Source organism: Myodes glareolus, chromosome 14 (genome assembly GCF_982192425.1).
Source record: "Myodes glareolus chromosome 14, mMyoGla1.1, whole genome shotgun sequence".
Classification (NCBI taxonomy): Eukaryota; Metazoa; Chordata; class Mammalia; order Rodentia; family Cricetidae; genus Myodes; species Myodes glareolus.
Genome location: NC_142039.1, coordinates 52296902 through 52317107, shown reverse-complemented (window position 1 = coordinate 52317107; position 20206 = coordinate 52296902). Strand labels below are relative to the sequence as shown.

The window sequence follows — 20206 nt, the reverse complement described above, 5'->3', positions numbered from 1 at the left end:
GCCATAATAAAACCCACTAGTTTCTACAATTGGTACACACTACTCATTTAAAGTATAATCCTTAAAGCTTAAAATGTAAAATACAATCAACTTGCTGGACATGGTGGAGCATGTCTTTAATCCCAGCACTTAGGTGGCAGAGGCAGGAGTATTTCTGTGAGTTCAAGTTAGCCAGGGCTACATAGTGAGACCCTGTTTTACCAACCAACCAACCAACCAACCAACCAACCAACCAACCAACCAACCAACCAGTAACTTCTGGCTCACTGTGCTAGAGGACCCGTTATCCACCTGTGAATAGCATGAGGCATGACTTAGATAGGAAGTGCTCATGGAAGACTGACCTTGGCATTACACAACATCGACACCAAATTAAGTCCTTACAGCATCTGTGTCCGTCTGCGCTCACTCTAGATAGTCAAGCCACGTGTTCCTAGACCCAGCCAGGTGTGTGCCCACTTCAGGACCTCCTAACACACTATTCCTCTGCCTAGAATACCTTGTCCTTGAACTCAAACGGCTAGCTTCTCTTGCTCGCCTGGACATCACCAGCAAGTGTACCTACTCAGCCCATGCCGCCCCCTTGTCATCACCCCCTTTATAAGGAACCCCCCCCCCAAAAGTAGCTCTCACATTGCACTCTCCTATATAATACTTACTCCTGGAATACCCCATGAAGGCCTGTGAGGGCAGCGGCCGTACCATCTACGCCCCTAGCCCCGGAGCACACAGCACTCAAGAATTATTTACAAAGTCCAGTTATCACACAGCTAAGCCAGAGGCAGCCAGTTCAACACTGGAGCAGAACTGAGCTGTAACAAGATCCTCCATATTGTCAACACCCCCTTTCAGAAGTGTGCGCCTTGGAAATCAGGAAGCAAACTCCCAGTCTCAGAAAGCTCCTCCAACCGTTTAAGCTTCACAAGCCCACCCCCGACCCCCACGTGAAATAAGCAGGACCAACGGCCGAGGAGGGGACACTGAGCTGTGGGGCTGCCTCAAGCAGGGTAGTGACGCCCAGAAACATGGCTTTCCTGAGGACATTGAGGACGAACTTTCTGGTGATGCAGTGGTTCCTCTAACAACCCCAATAAACTCCCCGGGCTTCCTCAGTAGGGTGGACGCAAAGCTCCAGCTACTGGCCTTTGTTCACAGCTCCCCAGTAACACCACACAGCTGTAAACAGCTGCGAATGGAAGGCCTGCGAAGAACTGCTCTTTACACCATAAACAAAAATCCAGGGACTCACGGGATAGCTCTCATGAAAACACAGGAGCCAAAGTTCCTCCATAGAGAATGAACCGCTGACACCCCTGACCATCAGTGTCGTCCCCTGAGTCAAAATCTTAACATTTCTCAAGGAAAGACCCCCCCCCCACACACACACACTCTGATTTGCTTTCACTGACTGAGAGTAATTAAAGATACTTTCAAACATGGGAGCATAGCCTGAGAGCAGGTTTCTAGGAATGTCTGGAATCTGCTTCCAACCTAGAAAGGTGCTTGCTTTCTCGTCTCTGCCAGTGCCTACTGTTGTAGTCTGAATTAAACAATGTCCCACACCGGACATATTTTGGAGCACTGGGAGACTGTGACTCTACAGGAGGTGAGGCCATGCACCAGAACGGGTGGTAGGGTACTTGGGCAGACCTTATTAGGTTGTACCTGCCCCTGGCTTCTGGGAAGTTTTCTCAGTTTTTTGTTTGTTTGTTTTTTTCTTGCCCAGATGCAAGTAGGCTCTTCCTGCCAGCATGAACTGAGCTGGTCCCACCATGCCTTTCTACTGTGATGACTGAAATCCCTCTGAAACTGAGCCAAGCCCTGCCCCTAATTCCTTAGGATGTATGGCCCACAACCACACAAAGGCAACTAGAACACCTCGCAACTAATACAACATGCAAGTAAGTATAGTATCTATCTCCATACGCTGGATGGCAGGCAGGGAGGGCAGTGCAATGTCTTTCTACCCAAGGGTAGAGGAAAACACTGGTGTGCAGGGCTTGTTCGGGATTCCAATACCAGTCTGGATATACAGGGAATATATATAAGTATATATAGTAAGAGAACAACTTTTGAGGATAGATCAGCTCCATCAGCTCCTAGAGACCTACACTAAGTAATCTCCAGAGTTTACATGGGGCTGAGAGTCCTTAGAAGCCCTGGTGAGAGGTGTTATATGCAGAGCAAGGTACAGGCACATATCAGCAGTAAACCTATCCTGGTCCAAGATAAAAGATGTGTGGAATTACACCAAACTTACAGTGAGACAGAACAAGCTAACACTTCTTCCTGGAACTCCAGTTCTAGGTGACCTGATGTCTCTGGCCTCCATGGCACCTGCATTCCCATGCACATACTCATAGACATACACATAATTTAAAAACCAACAAACACAGATTTTTAAGTATATAATAAAAACCCAACACCTTAAATTGTAAAAGAATCGATATCCAGCAAGCAACCCGAGGCTGACAGGAGAAAGCCAGGACTGACATTCAACATTCAATCAGTGAATAGGAAGAGACCCCTAAACTGATGAGATCAACAGAAAAAGACATTTCAAAACTAATTACCATCCATATGTAAAGACCAAGAGTGGAACAATGACCCAGGAGGGGGAAATTCAGGCATTCCAGGTTGATAGCCCATGGAGTGCGAGTCAGTCCCTAAGCAGCCAAGGCAGATAATACTAATAGATTACAAGGTAATTACCCCCAGAGGGGGGAAGAGGCAGCGAAGTCTTGCTCAGCGCACTACTCCAGGGCTGTGCAACAACGGTCCACATAGAAACAAGTTAAAATGTTTTTGCTTTAAAATTCTAGACGTGTCACCGTTAGCTTCAGCTGTCAATCTGAAATACCTGGGAGGAGGGAACCTCACTGGAGACATTCACTGCCTACAGTGGTCAGGCCTGTGAGTAGGTCAGGGGGTGAGGAGGCGGATTTTCTTGATTGCTGGTTTTTATATCAGAGCTCAGGCTGTGTAAGAAAGGTAGTTAAGCAAGCTAGGATGAAGAGGAGGCCAGTAAGCTGCATTTCTCTGTGGCCTCTGCTTCAGCTCCTGCCTCCGGATTCTTGCCTTGGATGAATTGGCTTTTCTTGATGATGTGAGCTGTAAGCCAAATACACCCTTTCTTCTCCAAATTGCTTTTGGTTATGGTGCTAATCACAATGCCAGAAACCAAACTAGAATAATGAAGTTGTTGAAAATGGTTTTTCTTATGCTTATTTCTTACAGAGGTATAGATCTAAAAGAAAAAGGAACTTTATTTTCCAAAGAATGAGTTTTAAGACTGGGAAATTTGTTAAAAAAAAAAAAAATGACATGCCTGAGGCCCAGGACAGAGGTAAGTTTAAGAAACTTTAGAACGAACAGCTCATCGTTGTCATATTTCAAGAAAGCCAGGAAGAAGCCTATGGACCCAGGACGTTCAACAAAGATTAGTCAGGATGCATGTGCATACCTCGTGCATGCAGACACAGGCAAATCATAAATCTGAGGGTGGAGAGACACCGCAGACAGAACAACTCTACTTGTCTTTAGAAGCCTAGGAGCGAAACAATGGAATGGTGCCTTTAACTAAAGCAGAAAATAGTAACCACCTGGCTCACTGTTGATACTTTTGTATCAACAACAAAAATGGGTAAAATCATTTAGAATATCGTGGAAACAGTATCTTTTAAAGGTGTAGTGTTTGGAGCAATACTACTTCTCAAGGCGGATATTTTCATTTGAACACATTAGTAAGTGAAGTCAGCCTTGGAGCAGTAGCATCTATTTTATAAGGATATAAAGGGTACAAAAGGCCCCTCGCTCCAACTACAGGGATCTGAGTTTCCCAGTGATAGATGTTCTGCAATCATCTACAAGGCACTTGGTACAACTGCATGGAGAGCACTCATGAATGAACAGCACCCTGCTGAACTTAGTTCCTTGGGAATCCAAAGCTCAAATTTGCTGATTATTACTAAAGAAGCCTTATTAGTAAGAGGCAGCATGTCTAAACTTGGCTGTAGGTATAGGCAACACCCTCTAACCCAGCCAAACATTCTAGGCGCTCAGGGTTCTGGATACAGACCAACAACACAGGGGCAGCACAGAGAACAGGTGGACCAGACTGACTGTGGTGAGCTGATATCACCACACAGAGCTGCCAGGCCAGATACTCCAGATTAGAATACCCTTCCTGCTCCTAGCTGGTACCATTGCTAGTTTTCATCCTGGGATAATGCTAGAAGTTCTTTTAGCGATCACTGCAGGGTGGCTAAAATCTGACTGTGGCCCTGGAGTTATTATTGGGCAACAGGTGAGAGACTGTATTCTCTCCTGGGAGGCCACCCCCTGCCCCACACATGAGTACCTTAAAGCTCTGGGATACAAATGAAGTTTCATGGTTACCAGTTGGTATTTGTTTCAGACAGGACTCTTAGAAACTAGCGATCACAGTGTATATCCATATAGTGCCGAGTCCTTCAAGGTGGATCATGCTGGGGAGGTCTGAGCATGCTATGCTGCTTCCATACCAGCACCTCCATGCAAGTTTACCTCATGAGAGGCTCCAGCTGTGTCCCTAGACAGCACCACCCAAATCACCTGGGCCCTGAGGGAAGTGCTTCAGGCTCAAGGGCTCTCAACCTACAGGCTGCTACCCCTTCAGGTGTCACCTATCAGATTATTTACATTGCAATTCATAACAGTAGCAAAATCACAGGTATGAAGTAGCTATGGTTGGGGTCACCACAACATGAGGGATTGTATTACAGGGTGACAGTGTTAGGAAGGCTGAGAACCACTTCTCTGATGCGCTTGACAGATCCACAGACCTGAGTTTAAAGGTCTTACCAATCCAACCTCTGTGCCTGGTTCCTGAATAGTGGTGGTTTGAATGAGGATGGATGGATCCCATAGGCTCATATATGTGAATGTTTAGTCCTTAGTTGGTGAACTGTTTGAGAAGGGCTAGAAGGATTAAGGGGTGTGGTCTTGCTAGAGCATGTGTGAACTTGTTGGAGGAAGCGTGTCACAATGGGCTTGAGTGTGTTTTTGCCTGCTACCTGTGGATCTGGATGTAGTTCTCAGCTCCATCTTAGCGCCACACCTCCCTGCTGTCATGTGCACCCCATCACGACGACAAGGGACTGACCCTCTAAAAGACTCCAATTAAACACCATGTTTCATTCGAGTTGCCTTGGTCATGATGTGTTTTCACAGCAATAGAACAGTGACTAAGACAGCCTCCCTGGTCCTCTCCCCACTGGCTCACTGTCATCCTGGAAGACAGGTGGCTGGCTGGGCAGAAGGCCAGGTCTCTGTCCTGACTCTACCACTAACCACAGGGGAGGTCACAGGCCTTTGGATGTGGGGAGGGATGGGCTCAGCACCAGCCTGGTCTGCCCCGGCTCTTCACACAGACAATCCCAGTCCCTTCCTTTGCCTGCCTTCACTGTTCTGATTGGATCGATTCTCAAGCCTTTTGCTCTTTGAACCACTTTTATCTGACTGCACCATGACATTACTCCCTTGGCCACTGACCACTGAAACTTCTCAAATTCTTCTTTCTTAAAATATTATTATTACTTATTTATGTGCTAGTGTGTGTGTATATGCATTTGCTTCTGTCTGAAAAATTCAGAAGGGTGTAGATTCCCTGGAGTTGGAGTTACAGGCAGTTGTGAGCTGTCTAAGTGGGTTCTGGGGGTCAAATATGGGTCCTCTGCAAGAACAATATGCACTCTTAACAACTGGGCCATCTGTCTGGCCACCTTCTTAAACTGTTCATTCAACAATTTTCTATACAAATTAAGAACCAATATGTCAACATCAAGCATAAACTTAGTTGAATTGTACAGGATTCCTGTAACATGGGTCAGAGGTTTCAGACCTGAGGCTCTTGTGTTAATGACTCAGTTTCCAGCCCTGAGCACACATGTGTATCCAGCTCTCCAAGGAGAACTGGGGCTGTCCAAAGGTCACGGAGGGGGCATGACACCCCGTACCACTCAATTATGGTACAGCGTTAGCAGTTCCCATAAGACTGCACAAGATTCCTTCTTTACAGAACAAAGGGAACCTACAAGTGGCAAAAATATAAGCCACTTTAGTTCATAAAGCACACGAATACTTCATTAAAACTGCGAAATAACTCAGGAGTATCGGAAACAGACAAAAAGGAGATGAATGGAAAACTGGATGCAAACACTAAAAACTCAAGAGCACATAGCTTAGGAAGCATCAAAGCTGCAGGTTTTTCAATTAAAGTGACTTCTGTAACAGCTAACTTTCCAGAGAGAACTAATCGAAATATATTAAGTGTGCAAAGCAGTAAGGAGAGCTAAGTTGAAACATACTATGTTTAGATGTAAAAGAACTACCAATTAATGACAGACTATGTAAGTTTAAATCAACTCTAAATAGTTAATTATACCTTCCTGAACCTAAATAAGACCAGTCTAATTCAATCAAGGGAGACACAATAATGATGTATTTGACATGCCGAGTGTGGTGCGCTGCTACCATCAGCAGGCTTCTCACCCTGAGTCACCGGATTCCCAGAGAACTCCTGAGAGTGCCTTTGGTCCACACTGCCAGTCCACCTGATGTGGAACAGCACAACTCAAGAGCTGATACATTTGACACCTACCAGCGACGGACCATATGTAAAATATAGCCCCAAATGTAAAATATACGGGGCAGAAGGGAGATTACAGAAGTCATGACATTTCCTTCACACCAAAGAATCCTAAACACCCAACAATTAACCTTAAGTAACAGAGTAAACAGAAGACAGCTGGCCAGGATCTGAGAATCCAGCAGGGAGCTGCGCAGTACTGTCAACACCACTGTCATCTGCTTTCCTCAGGAGATGAATGACTGGTTCTGTAATGGCTCCCAAGGCAGAGATAGCAAATTGGTGGTTTGTGGCATAGCTTCATGGTCAGGCAAATGAAATGTCCATATTTTGATCAACCATGTTCCCTCAAAATGGACTAGTCATTCAGTTCTAACTATAACTCTTTCCAAACTTATCTGACACCAAATCCAAGGGAAAGTGTGGTTTCTTGGAGTAATGAACAGGTGGCTGGACAGGGCAAAGGCTGGCTCCTAACACTGATTGATGGCCCTGTCAATGCTCACTGCGGGGTACCAAGACCTCACTAAATCTCTTCACAACAGGAAGCCCAAGGTCTACTGTGCTTACCTTGCCCACTGAGCTCACCAGTAGGCGTTAAGATCCCATTACCCCCAGCAGCCCTCACAGTGGCAAACACACAGGCACAAGAAAAGCAAATCAGCAAAAGGTACATGTTGGGAAAAGGATTAATGGATGGGAAATCTTCAAAGTTAGGAATATCTCCAAAGACTTCTGGGTTGAGACTTGATGGGATTGAGATTTCGGCGGCTTCCAAGTGCTTTGCATATTCTAAGTACTCAAAGGGTATCTGCTGAATGCAACTGTTAACTCTGGCACATTAGGATACTATGCCAATTAGCAAAGAAATGGAATGTACAGATATGCCAGATTCAAGTGACCACAAATAGCCAGGATGGAAAAGAATAGATTGGAACCAGCCTTCTGAGGGTTAAATAGCACATTAAATAATTATAGGAATAATAGTGGAGGCAATGGAGAGATTAAATGATCAACAACTCACCCACCTGCCAGCAACAACTGACAACCAAGCCCAGGGAGAGAGGACTGATTGAGCTCATCCGGGGAACGGGAAATACGTTCTAGCCAGTTAGAAAAACCCCGAGGGCTGATATAACTCCCAACACATGTCTCAAAGCTTATTAAAATTTAAGGGCTCTATACCAGGGTTGTTTTTATTACCTCTGGCATTGACCTGAGTGAAGAGCCAAAGGGGTTGCTTTTTACAAACGGGGAGAAAACCACTGTTGGGCTGGGAAGGAATGGCTGATTCTCAGGCATGCTCTGATTTCCCTTCCGTGGATGATAGTTTGAGAGGAAACACACTAAGGCCACACGGCAGCATCATCCTCTCTTTGGGATTAAAACACGCACCTCCCAGTCTCACTTGTCCTAAATAAAGGACTATTATTCATCAGCAGGGCCAGCACACAACACCCAGGACCACTGCTATTCAGACAACAGTTCACGCTAGGAGATTATTAAAAAATATAAACACACACACACACAGAAAGAGGGAGAGAATTCTATCAGGAGTTAGGGAAATGGATCAGTGGGTAAAGTGATGGCCACGCAAGCATGAGAACCTACGTCTGAATCCCCTGGTACTCACTTAAATGCTAGACAGCTATGGTGGCCTAACTGTTATCACAGCACTTCAAAGGGAGAGACAGGATCCCTAGGCAAGCAGGCTAGTTCAACTAGTTAGTTGGTAAGCTCAATAAATACCTTAATAATACTGCAAATGTAAGTGACCGAGGAAGACACTTGAGGTCAACCTCTGGCCTTCACATGCATGAACACCTGCACAAATATGTACGCCTATACAAGCGCAAACATGCACACACATAAAAAAGCCTCACCTCACAAGATTAAAATGCTGTTCTGAGGGCTCTGATGGCTTCCTCTCGGTTTTCACCTTCGTCCCTCACACTCATTGCACGAGCTTCTCCTATGCTGTGAGAAGCTTCCCTGCAGTGTACACCCGTGTTTGCAGGGACACCCGGATCAAGCCGTGGCACTCTTGCTCAAGAATCTACAGACTCTACTCTTGGTGCAGCGACAGCCAGATCTCTCTCAAGGGCCCCCGACAAAGGTTAGCGAACAAATGGGTTACATTGCAGCGCTACAGTTTGTTGGGTGTTAAGTGTACAGTAGTTCAGGGCCATCAGGCACATGTTCAGAGGCATGCGCCATCCCTGATAAACACTAACTTCTTTGTTCCAGCTCCCTCGTGGTCGTGGATTTGGCTACTCCGGGGACTCCTCCTGTAAGGAGAACCACACGTCTGGCCTGCTTACTCAGAACAACGTCCTTCAGGCACGGTCCTGATGTAACACAGAAAGGACTTGTTCTTTAAGGCCCAGTGATCCTGTTGTCTGGCCAGCTCACAGCAGCGCGTCTGTCCACCGGCCAATGGACTGCTGGCGGCTTTCACCTTTTGGCTTTCATTAATTAGCACTCTCTCTTTTCTCTGAACCCACTCCTAAAACTGGAATTACTGCATCTTACAGTAATTCTACATTAAAGCTTTAAAAGTTACACTTCCTCTATTATCTCAGAATGGATTTAATGAGGCGCTATAGTCAAGTTCCTGGGAAGTAGCTAAGCTGTGGACTGTGCTCACTTCCCTCTCCTTGCTAACCATCTTCAATTTAGGATCCTTGGGGTAGGCAAGCAGGGGAGACAAGGCTGTGAAAGTCAAGGGACTAAACTACACAAGAAGCCATGCAATTCGGGGGCTGTCCTAGTCCAGAGACAAGGAAGGTCTTTGTTTATCCATTTATGGCCAGGTGCTGCCATCTCCTGAGCCATCCTGGACTGCTAACACCCACAGCATCCACACCTCGGCATTCTGCCTCTGGTTCTGAACCAGTTTCAAGGTTTGCTGAATGGCCTTTGACCATATGATTTCACCATGCAAAGTTCTTTGGACAAGGGCACAGCCAAGAGTCCTTGCCTGTGCTCAGGTTTTGTGGCACACAGGTCAGTGCTGTGTGGATTACCCTGTGCTAAGAACCCTCTGGCAGCTCCTGTCTTCACTGGGAGTTTGCTGAGCTCCTCAGAGAGCACTAATCCCTAAGGGGATTTAGATCCCTAAATCTAGAAAGGGAGCCTTTGGCAGCAAAGGAGTCTGAAATCGCACATTTACTGAGTCCTTCACAACAGACACTCCATGAAGCAAGTACAAAGCTGTTGGCTATAATCAACACTTTAGAGTCAAAGTGTAGAACATGAAGGAAACTAGGACCCTTCAATGTGAATCCTATTTGAAAGCCAAAGGAAACTATTCAAGTCAGAATGGTCTTTAATGACAAATGCAAATCCCACAGAGTTTAGTTTTGCTCTCAGAAAATGGAAACAAGAAGATGAGCAATTATTAGTAACAAAGATCCTCCAGTCCCAGTGAGCGAGGCTGGTTTCTAACTAAATCCAGTAGGATAGGTGCAACTGCAAATGAATTTAATTTCTGACAGTTTTTAAAAAAACAGTTCCATATTGGAAATGCAGAAAGGGCACAGCAACCCGTGCATTGCAATGCCATCTTAGAGTACTGTAAAATGAGAAGAACACCGGAAGACCCACCATTCCCTTTAGTGTGGAGAACAGAGAGAAATGAAGGAAAATGAAAACGTAAGAAAGGTGGCCGAGAGGGAGAGGTGTAGTGCAGCAATGTGGTGGCTTGAATAGCAATGGCCGCCACAGGCTCATGTATTTGAATGCTTGGTCATTAGCGAGTGGTGCTACTTGACAGGAATTAGGAGGTGGAAGAAATATGTCACTGGGGGTGGGCTTTCGGGTTTACAAATGCTCAAGCTAGGGGCGGTGTATCTCTCTTGCCTGTTGCCTGCCAATCCAGACATAGAACTCACAGCTACCTCTCCAGCTGAGAGCCCCTGCCCTTGCTTCTTACTGTGCTAGCTGCCAGGCTGATAACAGACTAAACTTCTGAATGTCTAAGCCAGCCCCAATTAAATGCTTTCCTTTATAAGAGCTGCTATGGTTATGGTGTCTCACAGAAACAGAACACTGACAAAGATGTGTGTCAGGTGCTTGGGTGGTGGGTGCCAACAGGAAGAATAGTATGGTATAGTTCTGCAGCAGTGGGGTCTTTTTGACCATAACGACAAAAGATTTATTCCTGTACAATTCTACCTGCCCATCAGATCCACTGACATCTTACGCTCATTTTGACTTTTAGAATTAACCAGCTTTTGCAACTACAATTTTAGTAAGATAACCAACGAACAGTAATCCAATTTCCCTAGTTCATTAGGAGTACATGGCCATTAATTTCAAATCCTGCCTATTACACAGGAGGCACCATCTTACTTACACCCAAGCTTCTTCAAAGACAGTTAATTTTCAATATACATTTACTGCATTCGGTATATTCTAGGCTGACATGTTCAGAACTCATTATTCACCTCTAGTGCAAAGACCGCCTCACAGAGCGGAAACTTCAAACACCTTTGGAGAGCATGTGATTATCCAGAGTCACGCTGGCCGTGTTGCTTGCTGACATTCACACTGAAGTTTATCAGCCTTCTCCCTACAATGGCAGCGGTAGCAGGCTGAGTGAAATCCGTCATCTTTTCTGAGTGAGGCCATTTTGGCAACTTCTTTAGTAGTCCAGCAGAGCACACCACAGGACACCATTAACCTTCCCTCCAACTCATCGCCTCTCTAAATCAGAAATATTTAAACGGGAATGGGCCTGCATTAATCTCAAATGCTGTCCTTCTTGGCTCTGTAGTACCATGTTGTAGATACTGAAGGGCAAAAGATGCCATTAAAGTCACAGAGGTATGTACAACAACTCCATTAAAAAAAAAAAAAAAACCAAAAACTCTTAAGATAAAAAAAAAACCTGATAACTTAAGATAAACTCGTACTTCTAAAATCCACGAGAAGCTTCTCCCCCGAGGTCTCTGAGCGACAAAGTCAACATACTTGACCATTCACTAAAGTCCAAAGGGAAAAGAAGCATAAAAACACGTGTTCCCCTTACATGATGGGTCAAACTCAAGATGCTTCCATAGCATTTCCCAAACTCACAGGGACAGATGGTTCCCCCTCAACGACACAGTGCTCTGGGGATGGGTCCCTGCTAGTTCCAGGGGTGACACGCTAGAAGGCGACACTGAGCTGTGATAGTGGGCTGAGCCAGTCTGTCTGCTCGGAAAAGGGAGAAATCCAACCTCTTCAGATCTGTGAGATACTCTAAGACCTGCATTTAGGATGAAACAGGCTATGAAGGTGGAGCGCCCTCATTGGACTCAGTCAATCACCGGAGTCACAGAAGGGGTCAGGAGGCTGGGAGGACAGAAATGTCAGCTCCATCAGGTCACCTTCAAGACCTTTTTTGGCAGCTTCCGGACCACAGGCCCAGTCCATCTGCTCCACAGGGAACATTTTAAGATTGTTTCACTGTATTTGTGGCGTTCAGTACATCTTTAGTTTTAGTGTTTCTAATCAGTATTTCTCCACCTCATGGCTATTTAAGAGAAAATTTGATCACAGAAACACGGATTTTATACAAAAAATATGCTCAAATAAGAAAATCGGGTTTGAAAACTGAGAATGATAAGAAAGACCCGTGATCCTAGCTACCTGGGAAACAGGCAGGAGACTCGCAAGTTTGAGGCCTGCCTTGGCACTTAGATCCCACCTCACAACGAAACTTAAAAGGCCTGGAGATATAGCTCTGTGGTATAGCACTTGCCTAGCCCTGGGCTTGATTCCCAGAACTGGAGGAAAACACTGGTATGAAGTATTATTCCCCGAGAAGAGTAGAAGTGCAGACAGTCTGTATCTAAAAAAGATGGTCACTTGAGACACATCTATAGTTGTATTTGCTTATTACGATTTATGGTTCATTTCTGCCCACTGAAAATGCAAAGCAAATAAACTAATCATTGCAATATTCAAAGGAGCACACAAGTTTAGTAAGCCTTTGATACGTTAGGCCAAGCTAACACCAGAACCTTTAAAAGTGTGCACACCCAAAAGCAGAGAGGCCAAATGCTTTTGGAGGGTGGCTGAAGACCCTGTGTCAGATATTCAACACCACAAACCTCCTCATCTCGGATTTATCCTGCAGACTTCCATAAAGACGTAACAGAAGGATGTGCCCTGCAGGGTCTGAGCAGAGGAGCATCTGCTGTAATTAAAGACTACGCAGTTGTGCCTAAGGAAACAGAGTCAGCCGCTTGTGCTGAGGAGCCATGAGTGTGTGATGAGGTTCTTCCTACAGCTGGTGGTCATGTTCTCTCACCCATTCTCACCTGCAGGTCCAGATCCATTCCTGACCTCACAGGGGTGGGGTCTACCTCCTGCCTCTATCTCTCTATCATCCATCTCTGTGTTTGCACATGCATGCAGACTATGGTATATGTGTGGAGCTCAGAGCACAACTGTATGGGATTGGTTCTTCTCTCTACCGTCAGGTGTACCCTGGAGATCAAACTCAGGTCATCAGATTTGTTTTGGTGTTGGGTAGCAAGCACAATTCTTGCATGCTATGGTAACTTAGGGTATCTGCCAGGCTTTTTCCTGCAGTACTGAAACTCATGCCCCTGGACATAAGTGTATTATGCAAAGGAGTCTGAAGGACACTGGATGAGGTGGTACCAACCCACCTGGATCCAGAGCTGTCATCAAGGTGATGCCATTCAAGACTCTGCTAAGAGAAATCCCAGGTCCAGACCTGATCTGTGGATGCCGTACGTGCTGCAAAGGAGGGCCAGCAAGGAAAGAGAGGGACAGCTCAGAACGAGCAGACCTGCCACGACACAAGCACTGGATAAACTACAAAACACAACAGGATCAGGATACTTGCACGAGCAGATGGAGAATCCCAGCAACAATAAATGTAAGGCCAAATACTAAGGGCAGAAATAAAAACCATCCAGGGCTGGGCACTTGGGAGGCAGAGGCAGGTGGATCTCTGTGAGATCGAGGCCAGCCTGGTGTACAAAGCTAGTTCTAGAATAGCCAGGACTGCTACACAGAGAAACCCTTTCTCAGGATGGGGTTGAGTGGGGGAGACAGCAACAACAACAAACCATATGGGGAGAAAATGTATCAGCAGTCTTATCCAGCTGAGAATACTACAAACTGCAAAGCCCACCATTGTGTCCATTGGTGCGACAGTGGCATAACTATTATGGGACAACTAGGAGCTCCTGGGTATTCTACAAGAAGAGCTCACACCTCATACTGCAAATCTGGGTAAAAGCCCGTGACTAAGAACAGGAGACTGACATTAGCGGGTAATTCATTAATGTTGTTTAGCTAATCTGACGGTGCAGCAACTGCTTCTAAAAGCTTGCATTTGTGTCCACAAACGCTGCTCTCAGTCTCAATCAGAGAAACTCTGCAGTGAAATGCAGTAAATGCAGGGACTCGTGGCTGCTCAAAATACTGAGCATTAGTGATGGTTGGCCACTCAGCCCTCAATAGGACATTCATGCCCCTTCCCTGCCAAGGCTCAGAGAACAACATGGAGAAAGGGTGGAAAGAATATAGGAAAGAGTTGGAAGGCAGAAGAGCTGCAAAATGCTGTCTTATGGGTATCACATCACCAATGCAGTCAACTGGACACACTGTCAAACTGGTTAAACTCAGTAGGTCAGAAAACCAAATAACATGGATGTGGAAAAAGGACCTTTGTATGTGCACCTGAGTAGGTTACCAGAGCCAGGAGACGGGGAAGGGCGGGGAAGGGTGCCACTATCAGAAGGCATTGTGTGTGCGTACTGAAAACAACAACAATAACAACAACAACAATAAATCATGGTGCCCAGGATAAGGAGGCTTCCACAGGCTCATCAATAAACAATTCCACAAGCTGAATAAAGACCAAAGCTTCCCTGCTCTCAAAACCCGCAAAAACCCAAAACCAAATACAAAAGAAAACCAGAATAGAGGATATAAAGGACTTGGGGAACTCTAAGAATTTAAAAAAAGACAATCCATGTCAAATTTATAAAAATTCAGACTAGACTAAAACAGAAGACATACTTTACACAAAGGCTGCATACCAATTTTCTCCTCAGAAGATGGAGAGGCTTCTTAAAATAATGAGAACTGTCATTTGAATAATCTGCAGCTAGCAAATATGGCTTTCAAACACGAAGACATAACTAAGACTCTTCAGAGGGGAAGGGCTGCGAGAATTCACTCATCTTAGTAAGGACAGAAAGGATTTGAGTAAACAGGTATTGAGTCATCTTAACTGAATATAGAAACAAGAACTGTAACAAGTCTGCTGAATGTTCAGAAATGCAATATACCTATGGGAAAATTATGATCGAAACCAAAACACACGGAGTAATAATAAAGGTACAGATAAAAACATGGAGGACTCAACAAAGTCTCGCTACAGGGGAAATCCACAGCATTAAATGCTTATTTTAACAGGGCTATCACATGGAGCCACAGAACTTGGGAGATGGAGGCAGTGATTTAAGGCCAGCCTGGGCTAGATGACATCCTACTTCAAAACAAAAACTAAAAACTAAAAACTGCTAAAACTCAGAAATAGAAACAGTCATCATAAGTTAGTACAGTGGTACGAATAAGAACAGAACCTCACTCCTGTATCTGAATGCTTAGTCACCAAGGAGTGAGCACTATCTGGGAAGGGTTTGGAGGTGTGGCTTTGTTGGAGTAGGTGTGGCCCTGCTGGAGAAGCCTGCCACTGGATGTGGGTTTTGAGGTTTCAGAACTCTCTCTTCTGAGGCTGTGGACCAGGATGCAGCCTCAGCTACTGCTCCATGGCCTCGTGTGCAGTCATACTCCCTGCCACGAAGATAAATGTCTACACCCCGAAACTGCAGGCAAGTCCCCAATTAAATATGTTCCTTTGTAGGAGTTGCCGTGGTTGTTGTATCTCTTTACGGCAAGAGAACACTAAGACAATCAGAGACAGAGTTAAGTCTAAATCAAATATGGGGAAAACATGCAGGTAACAATGATATTAAGGACACCTGTAAAATCCATTACAGACAGTATCTTAGAAAATCTGACAAGAAGGTAGCTCCCTGAAAAAGACGGATACAGAGGGGAATGTGAAAAATAGACAGAGCCTACAAAAGCCAACAAATTAGAAATTGAAAACAATCTCTAGGAACCCCACTATCACTGGGGCGAACAGGTGACATCACTGAAAGCAGCAATGACCTTTGAAAATCCTTTCACATAGTCGATGAGAACACTACTAAAACCAAAAGGGAATGAAGAAACATGATGAGACACAGCAAGGGCTGGAAAAATATCACCAAACTCACCAACACATGCATCACGGAAATCCCACGAACAGGGAGAAAGACACAGAAGTAACATCCAGAGAGAACATGACCCAAAATTCTAAAATCAGGTGGGCAAACAGTAATCTATATATCTAAGAAACATAAAACTCCCAGCAAAATAAACCCAAGGGGAGTCTCTGGAGACAGGTTGATTTGTTAAAAGCCCAAGACAGAGCCTTCAAAGCAGCGAGAAAGAGGTAAAAATGACTCCTGGGTTGGAGGCTCCTCCATAGATTAGCAGCTCACTTCCCAACAGAAACAGGACAGACTGCATGAGAGGTGCTGCGTTAGGGAAATCAAAGCCAAACAGCAAGATGGGTGAAGTGCTGGAGCAGGACAGTGACCAGAAATCTCAGCAACACGGGGGAAGACACAGATAAGATAATTCACCATGAACGAAAGCGCTCTGCAACTGAAAACTAAAGAGACAGTTTGGGGGTTGAAATGAGGACACTAGATAGCACCTCAAGTCTGCACAAAGAAATGAGGAACACTGGTAAAGGAGACCCACTCAGGAAACTGTGAAATGCAGGAAAAATGTACTCTGATTTAAAAGACATCTCATACAAAGCAATAATTATAGATCTGGACCAGGCATATAATTTGTATGGGAGCAGCTGTAAAAAAAAGGGAGGACAGAATAGAGTTATATAGGAACATAGCTATTTTTAAAAGTATTATTGAACGTAAATTGGTATTAATTCAAACTGTATTTTCATCAATTAGCATTTAACTAAAACCTTCAGGGAAAATAATGAAAACTGCTGAAACTATACAGTACATGAAGTACATTAAAAAAAAAAGAGAGAATAAAAGTGGTAACACCTGAACATATTTAACACAAAAGAAAGTAAGGGAAGAATGGGGGGGGGGTACAAAAATACAGAATCAGCTTTGCATAAATGCAGATGATCTGTATTCAATACATTGAGGCAGTATGGAATAGCCTATTTTTTTCTAGGCCACAACCCTTAACAGTGTGTTATTATTGTGAGTACATGTGTCTCAGAATGCATCCGTGGGCTTGGAGTATGGCTCAGTAACTGAACTCTTGACTGGCACGTGAGAAGCTCTGGGTTGTTCCTTAACATTACAAATAAACGTGTCCAAACCCACAAAACCACTGAAAAGGCACATATACACACAAAAATAGTACTAAAAAATAAAACTAGTCCACTTCTTTAGGTCATTTAAACACGAATAGAGGTGGCAAGATGAGAAGTTGGTCCAGGTGAGTTGGTGAGTGATACAAAGGCTTGACTATCCAAGCCCTTGCACGCTAGCAGACTTAACATACTGTACAGCCAGGCTACACTATATTTATAAAATAGTTTTTAATCTATAAATTAACCTTTAGCTTAATATAAACATCTTTTAAATGTTTTTATGTGTAGATTAAAATAAAACCTATTTTTAATGACCCTGTCTAGTTTGTCAACTAGTTAACTGACAACTTGAGGCTCAATTGAGGTAGGGCCTAAGGGTATCTGCTGGGCGATTATTTCAATTGTTAATTGATGTGGGGGAGACCAGTCCACTGTGGGCAGCACCATTCCCCATGCAAGGGCTTCTGGGCTGGAGAAGAAAGCTAAGAGTTCACGAGACTGCAATTAAGTAGTGGTCCAGGCTGTATTTTTTGGCTGTGGAGGTAGAACTGTGGGGAACAGCAAGCAGGCCTGCTTGTGTCTCTGGCCTGACTTCCTTTAGTGATGGACTGTAACCTGTGAGCCATGCCTCCGTCATGTAGCTTTTGGTCATGGTGTTTCTCACAGCAACAAAATGAAACTTATAAAAGACCTCTATCTTAAAGTGTAAACTGATAATAAGCAATGGGAATTCTTTTGTCTATTGTAATTGATGGGACCATTGTTATGTATGTGGGCTCATCAGTGACTGAACACTGTCATGTGTCAGTGCACAAAGAACCTACTTTTAGTGCAACACAATAGTAGACACTCCATTTAAATGTCAAGAAACGTATAAAAGGAATTTTCTGTGGGACAATGGTCTCAAAAGCCAAAAATTTAAAGTAAAAATAAAAGAATTACAATTTAAAATAAAGTCACATAAAGATAGAGAACACACAGAGAATCTGGATATTGTATGTTATTATGTTTTCATGTAATTGTTTGATGACTGAGGAAGGAGCAAAAGCTGCTAAAAGGCATTTGATTATAAATGCTGCTGGATTAATCCTATATATATAATATAATGTTTTGCCTTTAAAATTTTAAGTCAAAAGATATGTTACTTTGGAGAAGAGGTTTTGCTTTTGAGAGGTTTTGTCATTCCTACAGGAAATGAGGGACTGTGGATTCACTCTGTGTTAAGAAAAATCAGGTTTGACCAAGGAAGATCCCCTGAGAAATCTCCAATAGGAGGAATGGCCCAGATAGCCGAGTTATACATCCAGAAGAGTTCAAAGACTGCTGCCTGAGATGATCAAGCCTAACAGGATACTCCAGTCAGGACTTGACCATAATTCTAAATTTTCAAGATTATCAGCGCCCCCAATCAGCAGGAAGTAGCCTGAAAAACTTTGCCCACATTCCCAAAAATTAGATTATGGATGTTTGCCTTTTTTTAGAATGTTGGTGACAAGTTGTTATGGATAATGGTCAGTAGAAAAGCTAAACAAAGGAGATTTGATTCAGAGTTCTTGTTTAAAAAAAGGGGGTGGTGGTGGTGGTGCTGTGGAACAATGGTCTGTACCTTGTCACTTATATTTTAAATTAACGCTGATTGGCCAGGCAGGAAGTATAGGCGGGACAATGAGAAATCTGGGAAGAGGGAAGTCTCAGTGAAAGAGAAGTCAAAGAGCAAGCAAGATGTGACTGCCTCGTCGAAAAAGGTACCAAGCCATGTGGCTAACACAGACGAGAATTGTGGGCTAATATAAGCTATAAGAGTTAATAAGAAGCCTGAGATATTAGGCCAATCAGTTTATAATTAACGTAGACCTCTGTGTGATTTCTTTGGGACTTGAAGACTGTGGGAACTGGGCAGGACAGAAACCTCAGACAACAGGAATTGAAAGGCATGATACTAGTATAAGCTGTAAACAGAACAATGAAAAAAGACCAGACTGGAGTTGAAATTACTAAACCAGCGTCCAACAGAATAACACAAAAGGTTGGGAAAGAGGCTCAACAGGGAAAATGATTGCTGTACCAGGATACAGTAGTGCAGATCTCTGTACCCACTTAAAACCCAGGAGTGTATGGCAGTCTGCTTGTAATTCCAAGGCACGGATGGTATCTTGGGAGAAAGTTGGCTAGCAGACATCTGAAACAGTAAGCCCCATGTTCAGAGACTTTGTCTCAACATATAAGGCAAAGGGTGACTGAGGTCAACATGACATCAATCTCATGTCTCCATATACCCTGTGTTCGTGAAAATAGACGTAAAAGAAAAATTGTTACTAGAGGGAGAAAAGAGGGACACAGGGAGTAGCTCAGTTAGAATACTTGCCTAGTAATATGCATGCTTTGGGTTTAATTCCCAGAACTTAAAAATAAATTTAGGTGGGAAGGGTGTAAAGGAGGACAGTTTGTAACCAAAGGTTAATATACAAAGAAACAACAACAACAAAAACAACAATCACATGTTCAAGTAACTACAGAGTCCTAAAATGGAGCAAAACCGCCTAGGCAAAGGAAAGGAGGAAACAGACTGCCCAATTCTAGTAACAAAGTAACATCATATGGAAAGAACAAAGTCAGAACCTAAGTCTAACCAGCAAACATAGCAGAGCACTACAGAACAATTGAGGCCAAATAACAAGACAGTTCCATCTCAGGATAGGAGAAAGACTATGGGGCAGAGAACAGATAAGGTCATAAAGTTTGACAAAACTTCAGAAGGATTGAAAAAACACAAAGCATGAATTCTGAACAGTGAATGAAATCAGAAAACCATTTATTTTTTTATCTTTTGAGACAGGGTCTTGCTCCCTGACTGGTCAGGAACTTATCTGCCTCCTCAGTGCTGGGATCACGTGTATGCCACCACATCAGTCCAACTGAAAAAAATTTTATGACTACCAGCCTAACCATCCAAGAAGTAAGACTAAGTCAAACAAAGTTGGTTCTTTAGAAAGCTCAACAATGTTGACAAACTCTTATCTGGGCTTGGCCAAGAGAAGAAGAGCATTCCTAAGTATTCCAGTTGGGAGGGAGGGATGCCATTAGCAACCTCGCACAATAAAAGGACCACTCTGAGAATACTGTTCTTCTGAGAGCAG

The 20206-nt window shown here is 44.0% G+C and overlaps 1 protein-coding gene across 4 annotated transcripts in view; it reads right to left on the bottom strand.

The window, feature by feature from the left end:
- The window catches only part of Cdyl (chromodomain Y like), a 221924-nt gene that overhangs the window by 20819 nt on the left and 180899 nt on the right, over positions 1 to 20206 (bottom strand). The gene's annotated exons all lie outside the window — the stretch shown is intronic.